Here is a 14,708-nt window from a genome sequence, read left to right on the forward strand (position 1 = left end):
GGGGAGGGTTAACTGTGGAGCCCCTCCCAGTCCAGGCTAGAGAAAGGCTGAGTCGACTGGGAAGATCACAGAGGACGCAGCGAGGCCTTTTCAGCGCCCCACAGGGGAACCCAGCAAATCCTTACCACCGTTGTTGGCACTCACCACATGCTAGACAGATGCTAAGTGCTTTTTCTGCACTAGTTGATTCAATCTCCACAACGATCCCACGGGGCAGATACTGCCACCCTGTTTAGAAAACTGAGGATCATAGATATCAAGTCAGTAATCCCCAAACTTGGCTGATCATCAGAATAACTGGGAAGCTCTTAAAATGCACATTCCTAGGTCCACCTCAGAGCAACAAAACCAGAACTCAGTTCTTTAGGATCCAAGGATACCCACCCATCCAGTGGGAAGACAGGTCTGGGAATGTGGTGAGGCAGCGGAAGCCGCTGGAGCGGGTACACACAGAGAGCCAGCCTTTGCCCAATCTGCATGGAGGTGCCCCAGCTCACCCTAGTCCCACCCACTGTGAAGCCAGAATTGGAATGCAGGCCACTCTTACATCCCAGGATCCCCTAGGGAGGAACTTCTTAAACTTGAGGGTGCGTCAGAGCCACCAGGAGAGTGCTGTCCCTACCACCTGCGCGGCCTGTGATTCAGTAAGCCTGGAGTGAGGCTGATAATCTGGATTTCTAAGCTCCCACGTGATGCTGATGCTGCCGGCCCAGGCTCCACACTCAGGAGATCCACCATCTCAAGATGGAAGGAGAAGCTAGCACCTACAGCAAGGGCTTCCTTCTCTAAGCGTCTGGGATGAAGGGCTCAAAGGTGTCTGGATGCTCCATCCTGCAACATCTCTCCTGCAGGCATCCCAAGCTGCTCCTGGTCTCAATAAGGAAAAGTGTCTCGAGCACATACAGGTCAGGGCCGACAGGCTCTCTGGCTTCTGACCACTCCCGTGTTGACCCATCCACTGGCGTGGCAGCTTCTGGGATGGTAGTGGTATACTCACGTGTGTTTCTGTGCTTTCTGCAGCCCCGCATTTACGCAGCTGACCAAGAAAAAAAGAGCCTGACGTAAAGTTCTTAGGCTCTCACACCTCCCTCCTGAGTAATTGTCCTGAGAGCAGTTGCAGACATTAGCACTAATTAGCTAATTTAACTTTATGTGCGCCTTGTTAGGGCCCCAAATTCAATCTATGAATTAACGGCAGCTCACATGCAAATGAGTGGGATTCACAGTCCCCAGACTTCATGGTTTTGGTTTTTAAAACAGCCCTATAGCCCATAAGCCAGCACTGGGTATTTCCTTCTAATCCTCAAAAAACTATTTGATTCATTAAGCACCTAATTGCACAGCTCTTAAGGGAAGTTTCTATCAAAAATGCAAAACAACATTTAGCGGGCCTGGGCTCCCCTCATCATTTCTACACCCATGAACTGCAAAGTCAACAACTGCCTGTCTTAACTGACCTGCTCCTGACCCCTGGTCACTCCCAATTTCTCCACTCTAACTCAGGCCCGTTAAGCTTTGGGGAAAGAGCTCTATGTTGTGTGTCAGGATCTGTGAGCTCTGCCCACTGACCAGCTGTGTGTACTGGGTGGTCACCTTGCCTCTCTTTGGCTGCAGTTTTCTCACCCAAATACAGGAGCAACAGGATGGTAGCTTCTCCTGAAGGAAACAGGAGGTGCTGCTGGGAAGAGGAGTCAGGGTTGCTGTGAACTTGGGGCTGGGAGAGGAAAGACTTCCTCTGGGGTTTTTGGAATGCGGAGTTTTGGGGAGGATAGGAAGCAGCTCTGGGGATGGCAGCAAATTGATGCTTGCTGCAGGGGTGAAGGGGGATTAACAGCATCCTTGGATGCCATTTTACTTTTGCTGGCAATGAGGGACAGCCTCCAGCTTCCAGGGGACACAAAGAGCCCTTGAAGGATTCAGAGCCTTGGAGAAAACTAGCCCCGGCTGACCAGCATCTGTGTGGAGAAGTTCAAAGAGGTGTGTGTGTGCTCACTTGTGTCTGACTTTCTGCGACCAGACTATAGCCTGCCAGGCTCCTCTGCCCATGGGATTCTTCCTGGCAAGAATACTGAGTGGGTTGCCATTTTTTTCTCCAGGGGATCTACCTGACCCAGGGATTGAACCCGCATCTCCTGCACTGCAGGCAGATTCTTCACTGCTGAGCCACCTGGGAAGCCCAAAGTTCAAAGAGCTTTATTTCTAAAACATCATTGCCATGGGAGCCCAGGTCAGGCCCAGCTGACCACAACCTGCAGAGACAACCCTGAGAAACAGCTGTGGCTTAGGCGGCAGGCCGCATGGTGAATGGTCCTTCTGGCCTCTTGTACCTTCTAAGACACGAAATGACCATGAATGAGAACCACTAAGGGTTTCTAGATTCATTACTGACAGGACATTTTTTTAAAGTTCTACTGAAGTATAACTGACAAATGGGAGATATTTTTTAACAAGTTGTATGTTGGGAGCTTGGCATTGCTTGCTACTGCTAAGTCGCTTCAGTCGTGTCTGACTCTGTGCGACCCTATAAACGGCAGCCCACCAGGCTCCCCTGTCCCTGGGATTCTCCAGGCAAGAACACTGGAGTGGGTTGCCATTTCCTTCTCCAATGCATGAAAGTGAAAAGTGAAAGTGAAGTCGCTCAGTCTTATCCGACTCTTCTCAACTCCATGGACTGCAGCCTACCAGGCTCCTCCGCCCATGGGATTTTCCAGGCAGGAGCACTGGAGTGGGGTGCCATTGCCTTCTCTGTGGCATTGCTTATTTGGACCTTAAAAAATAGTTTCTTCTTTTCATCCAAGTTGGTGAAGCAAGACTTCTGGTTATTTGAGAGAACTATCCTGCCTTAGTCCTTTCGGACTGCCCTGACATCACACCATATATGGTGTGACTGATAAGCACCAGAAATTTCTCACAGTTTTGGAGGTTAGAAGTCCAAGGTCGAATGTTGGCTGAATCAGGTTGTGGTAAGAGCCCTCTTCTGGGTGCCAACTTCTCTCTGGACCCTCATATGGCAGAAGGGACGAGAGAGCTTCGTGAGGTCTCTCTTATAAGTGCACTAAATCCGTTCCTGGGGGGCTTCACCCTCTGAACCACACACCTTGCCTCCTAACACCATCAGGCTGGGCATAAGGATTTCAACATATTAATCTGGGGGGAAATGAGCACTCAGACCGCAGTGTAGCATGATCTCTCCAGGCACATCAGCAGTATTGTTCCATGATCCCATGAGCTACCTCCATCCTTTGATTAACTGAACAATAGCCAGCATTACCAAGCACTTAGCCCAGTGTGCCAGGTGCTATGCTAGGCACCTTACATGCATTATTGTACCTAACACAACATTTCTGCACAGTAGATGCTATGCTTATGCCCACTTTGCACTGAGGAAACCAAGTCTCAAAAACTAGGGACGTACCCTAAAATCAGACTTTGTAAAGGGTGGCGCTTAGAGTGCCACCCATTGCTGCTTCTCCAGCACCAGCCCCATCTTGAGGTCCCTAACAGTCAGGAACTTGTCTGCCTGCGAGAGATCCTCCCCCAAGCATGAAGACTGGGCACTGGGAGCAGTCGGACTGCAGCAAGGGACACCACTGGGGGAGGCTTGGAGTTCAACCCTGGACCGTTTAGGCAGAACCCACATGTGGTGAAATGTTAAAAAAATCCTTTTGCTGTTCTATTTCTGCTGAAGGATAGATGCAGTTAGAGAATACAAACGTGTGCTTGTACAAAGGGTGTGAAAGAGATGCTGCTGGGCAAGGGGGGAAAGCAGCAAGCAAATCCCTCATGCTTGTTCAGGAACTCCAAAAAGAAAGAATAAAACCTTTTTTTTAAAGGAGGCAGAAAAATCTCAAACTGGGAGTGGTAGATTGAAGAAATGAGAGGGGTTTGTGGGCTCCTAGATCAGAAAGAGGTACATTCTCCCACACAAGTTGGATAGGTCGAAGGACAGGTGGCTGGGCCGTGAGTTGAAGATTCTTTCCAAAAATAGGACTATCCCAGACCCCGAGGGTTTCCACAGGCCACCAAGTTCCCCTCTCTAAAACCCTTGCCCCAGGCTCTGACAGGCTCTCCCGGCTGAGGATATGGCCCCACAGCCTTGATTTCTGCCACGGGTGGAAAGGCAGGGGCAGGAGCAGCAAAGGGTGGGTGGAAAGTCAGGAAGGATCATCCAAGTGCAGGTGAGTTCAAAGCAGAGTCTCCCCCTGAGGAATCACAGTGATGAAATCTAGGCTAGAGAGGGCCACGTTCAAAGGTCTGTTTACTTTATTATCTTTTTACCCTGAGGAATGTGCCTGCTGGGTTAATGTTTATGTTATTGAATAATCTAGTTTTAGGCACGTCAATAAGAGTTAATGCTACTTTATAGGAAGAAAATGCAGGTTTGTGGCTATTTCTCATCTCCAGCAAGAGGTCCTTCCTAGGCCCATTAGCACTACTGCCACCTGGTGGTGGATTCCTGTAGAGCAGGGCTGGCAATTTGGGTCGCAGGCTGGAACCCGAGTCCAGGCCTGGAATCGTGGCTCCGCTCACTTGGAGCAGGGTGACTAGTTAAGAGTCTCCCTCTCTGACTTTCATTTTCTACCTGTTAAAGTGGCTTTTGAGGGATTTTGTGATGATTCAATGAGTTAACATATATATAATGACTGGTGCATAGTATATGATAAACTATTAGTCTGAAGAATTCGATATCCCTGTGGAGTCCTCTTCTCATTACCATCTTGATCCAAGCGAAGTTACAGAAGGCATGGCCCCACATCGGTGACTGAATCAGAGGCTGAGGCATCGGTGGGCTGGGCCAAAACTAACAGGCAAAATGTAACAGGAATAAAGCTCTCAATCACATTTATTGTCCACCAAGTGCATAAATGTGGAGTATGCCTGGTTGACAAAAAAAGACCAAGCCAAAAACACTGAGAGATTTTAAGAACACATAGCTCAACCAGAGCCAACTGGGTGACTCCACACTCAAAATTCTAATTTGATCAATAGCCATGAAGGAACAACAGATATGACAAGCCTTTAAAATGTTCATATGCCCTGACCTCATAATTCCACTACTAAGATTCTGCGCAGAAGAAATGAGAGAGTTGTATACAAAAATTCCATTCCGGTGAGATTTATAAAAGTGAAAAATTAGATACAATCAGTGTTCAATAATAGAGGACTAGTTAATTAAATCATGGTTTATCCATACGTATTCCTTAAAAATTAAACGGAAAGGGAGGTGGGAGGGGGGTTCAAGATGGGGAACACGTGTACACCCGGAGCGGATTCATGTCAATGTATGGCAAAACCAATACAATATGGTAAAGTAATTAGCCTCCAATTAAAAAAAATAATTAAAGGGAAAAATCTCATCATGTAAGTTGGAGTGGAGGGAGGACCACGGTATAAACAGAAATAGACGCATAATATACTGATAAAAAGTTTCAATAAAGATAAAAATTAAGACCCTTCATGCACCTAATGAGAGATTATATATGGCATTAAATTGTATATGATATCAACTGACAAAACTATGAGGAGAAATTGACAAGTTCAGCATTGAAGTAGGAGATTTTAATACACCTCTTTCAGTAGTTGATCAAGCAACCAAAAAAAATCTGTAAGGATAAACGGTTGAACTTCACAATTTAGAAATTTAATAAAAACACTGCAGAGTACATTGCTCCCTGTAGCTGAGGCAAACATGTCCTTTTCAAATGCAGAACTGATCCCCACTCCCTAACGCTCCCCGCCCCCACAGGGAAACCAGCCATTTCAGCATTTGATGCTAAAGTCTAAGAACAGGAGGTCTGGGGAGCCAGAGGCTGACTTGGGGCACAGAGATTACTCAGATGAGGCTGTGGCTAAGATGAATTTGTGAGGATGGTTCTCTAAATAGAGAAGATGGGCTGGGAGCCGAGCCTGCCTCATGCAGGAGGCACCGGGTCCCCGGGACCTGAGGCAAACAAAAGTACATGAGCTCAGGGAGTTGAAGAGGGCAACCCTTTTGGTAACACCAGCTCTCTTAGCCAGCCTGCTTCCAGGCAGACGCTCTGTCATGACTACCCAGGCCCCACCAGAAGCTACAGTTCAGTTTCCACCTCTAAGAGAAGACAGGGGGTCTTCAGTTACTTCCAAGCAGGGCCATGTCCCCGGAAGAGGAACATGAACTGGGCCTGAACAGGAGCCCCTGGAGCTCAGGTGTCAGGTTTGGTGAGCTCACCACAGGCGGGAAGGTCGCAGGACTCCTGTGGCTCTGCCAACCACCAAAGGAACCCATTCCCCACCAGGGGGGCCCCTGAAGAGCCTCAGAGGCCTCCCTGCAGGCTGGGCCAGGCAAAGTGGGAGCCACGGCTTCCAGGCCTGGTCCCCCCAGCTGTGTGACCCAGATCACCCATCGTCCTCTGGGGCTCAGGCCACCTGTTAAACACAGCTATCGCTGGCCTCCTGCCCACCCCCCAGGGTATCATATACACAGGCTCAGGTTAAGGAAGGAACTGGAGAGGTGTTTGCAACAATAGCCGTCCAAAGTCTCTGTGTGGTTGAAAGGCAGTGTTGATCCCAAACACTCATTCAGCCAATTGCTTTCCCGTGTTCTCCCCACAAACTGCTTTCCATGTGCCCCCTGACGTGGTGTGGGGGCTCACCTTATCCCCTTTTCAGTCCCAGTCCCTGGCTACTGAACAAGTGGTGAGACATGAGAGCCAGAGAGGTCTGGGCAAGCCCCCCAGGCCCACCAGCTCAGGAGACAGAGCAAAGACAGGAAGGGAGGAACCCTGTCCAGAAGTTGAGACTCTGCTGTGTGACTGGGAGCAAGTCACCTCCCCTCTCTGTTCATGTTTCCTCATTTCTAAATTGACCGGAAATCATCTCTAAGCTCATTTCTTGCTGAAGATTTTGGGATCCTATCATTGGAAGAACTGGGTCTGTTTCAAAGGTCAGTCAAGTAAGTTCTTAATTAGAGGATATCATCCACTCCATTGACTTACCAGGGCTGCTGACAGGTGGAAGAAGCAGTAAGTGGGACTCCTTGAGTCTCTGCTGAGCTGGACTGGGAACTAGACCTCTCAGGGGCTGTTGCCAGACCATGTACCAGGTTCATTTTGCTCCCCATGCAGCAGCCAAAACACTGAGGTTCTGAGGTTTACAGCAGAGAGGGGGCTTGTTCACAAGGAGCCAGGGGCAAACAAGCCTCACATGTACCTCCCCACAGGCAAGGGGCTCAGGGCACTTAAGCAATAAAGATGCAGAGTAGCCTGCGGCCTGGGCAGCGTGGGGAAAGGTGAAGGAACAGATATTCTGCACAGGTGTCACTAGGCTACAAGCATCAGCTCATTGGAAAATGGAGGCACCAAGCACCACCTGAGGGTGGCTGCAAGCCCTCTGACATCAAAGGTCACTGGGCAGACACTCGTACACGCCCAGTTTCAAGGGTTGGTGGTCCTGTCCAGTCTCAACCAGCTCAGCTCAAACTAGATGCAACAGACTCCAAGTTCCTGGAAAATAACTCAGGCAAACATCTTACTGTTTAGGCTACATGCTGCATGGAGGACATACAAGCCTTTTGTAGATAACCTTGACTAGTGATGGCAGGTGACATGGAATTTTGACTAATGGTTACCCATGGTTTCAGGGCTGCAGTAGGGCCAGTGTTCTTCAGTCATCCCCGCCGACCAACACAGCAACACAGGGAACACTGGTGCTTCTATCAGGCCTGACCAACATTTTTGACATGCTAGTAGGTCCTAAGAGAAGCCAATCCTTTACCTGTGGGTATGCATGTATCTATACCTAAAGATACACAGAGAAGCTTGAAACCTCTCTCTTTATATATATAAGTAAATATATATATATCTTCCCTGGAGGAGGGCATGGCAACCCACTCCGGTATTCTTGCCTGGAGAATCCCCATGGACGGAAGAGCCTGGTGGGCTACAGTCCATGGGGTCACACAGAGTCAGACACAACTGAAGTGACTTAGCACATATATATATATGTGTGTGTGTGTATATATGAATACATAGTGAATCAAGAAAAGTAGAATTATGTGATACAATATAGGTTTGGTGGTTAAAGAATATGCCTGCAATACAGGAGACCTGGGTTTGATCCCTGGGTTGGGAAGATCCCCTGGAGAAGGGAATGGCAACCCACTTCCTGCTTGGAGAATTCCATGGACATAGGAGCCTGGTGGGCTACAGTCCATGGGGTCACAAAGAGTTGGACAGGACTGAGCGACTAACTCTTTCTTCTTTTTGGTTCCTTAGAGTCTAAGGGAAACCGGGACCTGGCTCACTGGTGATCCTCAGTTGGCTGACAGGTAATGAGCGGTGCCTCAACACCAGCGAGGAGCAGCCTTCCTGTGTCCTGCTTACACTGGGTGAACCTCTGGAGGGTCATACTTATTTCTGGGTCCTAAGTTTTGAGAAGGATACTTCAAATCACAGGTTGACAAGTAATATTAGCTCAGGTGGGTCAAGAGTCTGAAAAGCACATGAGTGATGGCTGAAAGAATTGGGCATTCAGAGTCTAAACAGGAACACAGGTTAGCACAGAAATAGAGTTGAGTTTTTACCAAAACCTAAGTAGAAGGAAGAAAGATTAGTTACAATGGTCATGCCCATGTCCACACATACAGTTTCGTGCTTGGGTCTCTTTTCATTCAGGCTGCTCCCCTCAGTGTTCATTCCATCTATCTGCTAACGTTTCCCAAACCCATGTTCAGCCAAGACTCCTCTGGAGCTTCTGACCTGTATGTCTAACTCTCTCCTAGTCACCTCGACCTGATTGTTCTCAACATACCAAGCTCCACATGTCCTAAAGTGAACTCTTCACCACATCCATGACCATATTTGGAAGGGCTTCAACTTTTACGGGCTGCATTTTTATTGACCATTTCTGGAAGGCAAAGAAGGGTATGGAATGTGTCATTTATAACTAAACTCCACTGTGGTGGTTACCATTTGCCTCTATCCTTAGAATGAAGTGTTTTCAACTTGGTTGCTCATCAGAATCTCCTGGGACATTTTTAGAAAATGCAGATTTTTTTTCCGGAGGCCCCACCTGAAATTCCATGAATCAGAATCCCATGAATTTTAACTTTTCCTTCAAATTTTGACTCCCACTAATGAGATCAACAAAAGTCAACTTTGCTAATTAACACTTCATAAATATCATCACTGAAAATTTCTTTCTCACATTTATTATAGTCAGTAGGAAAGATCAGGGATTGATTTTGAGGGAATGCCTTGGCTCTTATCACCACTTTTAACCAGAAAACACGCCGCTCAAACATTCTCTTAAAATTTAGCAACTCTGGGAAGAATTATTCACTTGACGCCTCCAGAAAGAATCTGCCCTTCATCTGGCCTCTCTGAGCATCAGGTGCTTGACTGCACAGTATTAATTTGTTCTCACAATAAATTCTGTCCTTTGGAGCAACTCCCAAATCACTAACTGCCCCCACCCACTCCAAACTGGAAGCTCAAGGGCAGGAAAAGAAAAGGGCAGGAGAGCCAGGACAGGCACTGAAAGATACCAACGTCCACGTGGGCCCACACATCTCTCAGTGGGCTCCCATGCTGCCCCTTGGCTTGGGGGTGGTCCTGAGTTTCTGGCCTCAGACTTGCTTCTCCTGATAAGAATCTGTCATTTTGAAGCGTTGATGCACTGCTGGCTACTTTTCTGTGCTTTTGATAGCTTTTCCCTTTGAACAAACAAAATATAGCTATGCTCAACTTGTGGGTGAGCTTCCCTTGTGGCTCAGTTGGTAAAGAATCTGCCTGCAATGCTGGAGACCTGGGTTCAATCCCTGGGTTGGGAAGATACCCTGGAGAAGGGAAATGATACCCACTCCAGTATTCTGGCCTGGAAAATGCAGAATACAAAGAGTTGGACACAACTGAACGACTTTCACTTTCACCTAGTGGGCAGGGTGGTGGGGTGGGGTGGGGTGGGCATAGGTAAAATGTAATCAGTTCTAAATGGTAGGTCATTGCCGAATTATTTTAAAACCAGCATGGGAATGTAATCAGACAAGAATGTGCTAGAATATTCCTCCCTTCCCATGTCAGTGCTCCCTGGTTATGTATACGCTGCCTCCACTCTTAATCCCTTTGATCTGTGCCCCACCTTTTTCTCTGCTTCTTATATATTAGAAGAAGGAATTGTTTTTACATTTTTATTACACATACTCTGATTTAGCTACTGACTCACGTTACTTCTTTCTTCATATTGTCACATACAGGGGCGCAGCATTTTCACACCAAGCCGAGTTTCTAACAAGCGGGAAGTGTACTTCACTGTGGTGACTGGAAACCATCCCTTATGACATCATCTATAGTAAGTGGGGAGGGGCAGATGTGGACACCGCCATTTCATGTCAGTATACTGTAGCCATATTTTGCTGATAGCCTGATTGCTGATACTTCTTTAACGTTCTGACTTTTAGTTACAACTCCTTTGGAGCCACTTCTGGAGAGAAGATGTGTGCTCTCCTCACTTTCATCACTCATATCCATATTCATTTCTGGTGTATTATACTGTCGACCACATGTACCAACGTTGACGTGGTTCCTGTGGGGTCATGTTGTCTCAGGTAGTGATTACTGTTATTTTTCCTTTTGGTCACAAAGCAGTTTGGTGTATAGTGATAATTTCTCACAAGTATTATTCCTATCATCTTCAGGTATTTAACTATTAATTTAAAATTAAATAGTACTTACATTCAATCTCCTATAATAAACCATAATGGAAAAAGAGAATGTATATGTGTAACTGAATCACTTTGCTGAACAGTAAAAATTGACACAGCATTCTAAATCAATTATACTCCAATAAAATAAATTAAAAAAATTAAACAGTATTTAAAGATTTACAACATAAAATAAAATTAGTGAGAGTATGGATGAAATGTGATTGGCCACGTCTGTAATTCTTGGGGCTGGATGAGGGGTACATGGAGATTCACTGTACTTTTCTGTATACTTTTGAGTATGTTTGAGAATTTCCACAATACAGTGTTAAAAAAAAAAAGGTTTATGACAAAAATCCGTTCCGTCGCTCAGTCGTGTCCGACTCTTTGCGACCCCGTGGACTGTAGCCTACCAGGCTTCTCCATCCATGGGATTCTCCAGGCAAGAATACTGGAGTGGGTTACCATTTCCTTCTCCAGGGGATCTTCCTGACCCAGGGATTAAACCAGGGTCTCCCACATTGGAGGCAGACGCTTTAACCTCTGAGCCACCAGCTGCCCCTTATTTCACCTTCTATCTATTCTCTATTCTTCAGTCCCTTCAATTCTTTTTGCCATTTCTTTGGACATTTATCTTTGTATTTTTTAACAATGCTTCTGGTGCTGTGTCTTGATTTATCAACATACTAGGTTAAGTATTTGGCATGCTTAATCTCTCCTCCCAAACAATCATTATAGCGGTTAGCACCATGTCTGGAGAAGCTGATTGTAAGGTTTCCATTATGATAATTATGTAAATATTTTAACTTCCGAGCCATGTAGTATATTCTGATTATGATACTCTTCCTGCAAAACATTTCTTTTCCTCCTGAATATTATAATAGACTTGTTTTTATTGCTTAGTTTTCTATGTCTAGCATCCCACTCCAATGGCTCCAAATACAACATCCTACATTTGTCAAATCTATACCGAAGCCTACAATTTCAATTTTTCCCCAGCCGTTCTTCCTCCTGGAGCTCTCCATCTCTGGCTTCCCACTGGACAGTGCCTTCCTGGGACTCCTTTTGACTGTCTTCTGGGCATTTCTATCATCTACCTTCTATGCTGGATCTCCTTTTGCTGTATCTCAAGTCTTCCAGGTCAATGCTCCTGCTTTGGTGAGCCACGTCTTCTAACTGCTTTTTGAGAATAAGTATGTAGGAAGAGAATTTTCTGAGACTATGGATCCAAAAATGTCTTTGTTCTGCCTCACATGTGATTGACGGCTTGGCTGTCAAGCTGGAAATGGTTTATCTTTAGAATTCTGAAGCAATTACTCTATTCTTTTCGGAGACTTTGCTGTTGAGAATCCTGATGCTATGATGATGGCAATTCTCTGTATATTTTTTCCTGGAATTTTCTACTCATCTGAAATTTCACAGTAATGTGCAATGGTGCGCTCCTCATTACATGGAGAAGAGTCAGGTCCTGGGCGTCTGCTTGCTCTTGGTATAGATTTTCCACCAACCCCTCCCCCCACCTTTAACTCTACACCCATTCATTCGGTTTCCTCTAATTCCTGAGTCTTTCTTACATTCTGCTGTGCAAGTTAGCTTGCTCATTAGCAGCCCCCACTATAAGCATGTATTAGTAAGTTTCAGCTGTCACCATTTTGCTTAGTCAATTAACACTTCTCCATCTTTTTATTCTTCCAAAATTTTGTGATTTTGTCAACATTTCTTATACACTGTTGTCTCTTCTGTTCCCTTTGCCCTCCTTAATAGTACTCAAAAAAATTTTTTTCCCTTACTGCCATTTTAGAGGAATTCTGAGAAGGTGCAAAGATAAACCAAAAGTACAGTGTAAATCACTGTATTTAATAGAAAGTTTTCCAAAATATTTGATGAATGCCTCATAAATGCTTTTTTATCACATTATAAAATTTCTGTGTTTTTATGTAATTATCCATATACTCATCTTTATCATTAAAGCTTCACGCAGAATTTGCTTTTGATATAAACTTCCAAACCTGACATAGCACTAAAAAGTTGCTATTATCTAATTTTCTTTTTTTGTATACCTGCTAAATTTTTGTATATTTTCTAAATAACTAAACCAAAATACATCTGTTTGGCCAGGTCATTGGTCTAATAGCTAGTGATGTCCAATATAATATAAATATATGTATTTAACACCTCACTACTCAAAGGGTGACCAGTAGCACTGCCAGTATCTGGGAGCTTGTTAAGAAATACAGACTCTCAGGCTCCACTCTATAAACTATTCAATCAGAATCTGTGCTTTAACTAGATCCCCAAGCGATTCACAAACACAATAAAGTTGGAGAACTAGTCTAGTATCTCACCAGATCCTGCTTCTCTCTCATGTCTCCATTCCCTGCTCCCACTTTCAGAAGTACCCATGACATTTTCCTTTCAAATACCTTACAATCTGAGTATGATGAAAGTTATCTTATCTATCCCTCTGCCATCCTCATGGGTCTGTCCCAGAGGGTCTCCTCCAAGTCTCTGCTCCTCCAAAAGGGAAAAGCCTCGAAAAGCACAGGCTCTAGAGCCATGTTATTTGGGTTTACTTAAACTCTGACTCTACTAACTATATATGCAACCTGGCAGGGCCAGCACACTGCCACACTGTGCCTCAGTTTTAGGTGCAGTGTGAATAGCATTTTCATGCATGTTAGCTATTATGCTCCAAAATCAAGGCCGTAACAACTGAGTATTTAGGAACTTCTCTTTGTCTTCTGCTGATGCTGCTTACATAACACGATGGTTTATTCATTTGGACTTTTGCTACTGATCAACTAGTTCCACCTTCATCTGGGGATGATTTTATAAAACTTGCTGAATCAACAGATTCCCCAGACTTTTTGGACTTGTGGAGTGTCCACCTGGTGAATATACGTGAATGAATTTCCTGTTAGAAGCTTTAAGAATGAGGCATCAATCTTCTTCAAGGTTCAACAATATTCTGAGAAAAGTGAGCACAGGGAACAATCTGGCAAGGAGACAGTTGAAGGGAGAAAGCCAGAAGAATTTCAGCATTGGTGGGAGGAAAGGGGGAAATGGGGAAATATATTGTCTAGTGGGAGTTGTCCAGTGATGAACTTAACTTTCCCAACATTAAATATGATGTTAGCTGTAGGTTTTCCACAGATGCACTTTATCAAATTTTCTTCTATTCCTAGTTTCTTCAGAGCTTTAAGTCATGAATCAGAGTTGAATCCTGTCAAATGTCTGCCTGCATGTACTGAAGTGATCATGAAGGATTTCCTTTATTTTGTTAACATAGTTATGTTATAGTAATTGACTCTTCTAATTTTAAACTGACCCTGCATTCTGAGATCAACTCTACTTGTTCATAAGGTATTATGTTCTTTATATATTGCTGGATTCAACTAGCTAATAGTTCAATAATTTTCGTATCTATGTTCATGATATATATTGGTATGTCCACTTTCTTTCCTTGAAATGTCTTTGGCTAGTTTCGCTATTAAGGTAATACCTGTTCTCATTTTTTTTTTTTTTTAATTGAGGAAGTATTCCCTTTACCCCTATTTTCTGAAAATCTGTGTAGAATTAAAGCTTTTTATTTCTTAAATGTTTGCTAGAATTCACCAATAAAGCAAAGTGGACCTGGAGTTCTTTTGTACGAAAATTTCTGATAATTTCTTTAATATTACAACTATTCACATTTTCTGTATTATATCAGTTCTAGTAAGCTGTATTTTTCAAGAAATTTGATGACTTTAACTTATTGGTTTAAATTTGTACATAATATTCCCTATTATCCTTCTAACATCTGAAAGATCTAAATAACATTCTTGACTTCATTCCTGATAGGGATAATCTGTCTTTTAGGTTTTTCCATCATTTTGCTAGAGGTTTAATTTTATTAATATTCTCAAAGACCAACTTTTGGCTTTGTTAACTGTATTACCTGTTTTCAATATCACTGATTTTTGCTTTTGCTTTTAATATTTCTTTGTTCTACTTACTCTGAATTTTATTTGCTCCTTTTTTCCCCTCTAGT

Source organism: Moschus berezovskii, chromosome 1 (assembly GCF_049115385.1).
Source record: "Moschus berezovskii isolate FMDL1 chromosome 1, NW_MosBer_1.0, whole genome shotgun sequence".
In the NCBI taxonomy this organism is placed as follows: domain Eukaryota; kingdom Metazoa; phylum Chordata; class Mammalia; order Artiodactyla; family Moschidae; genus Moschus; species Moschus berezovskii.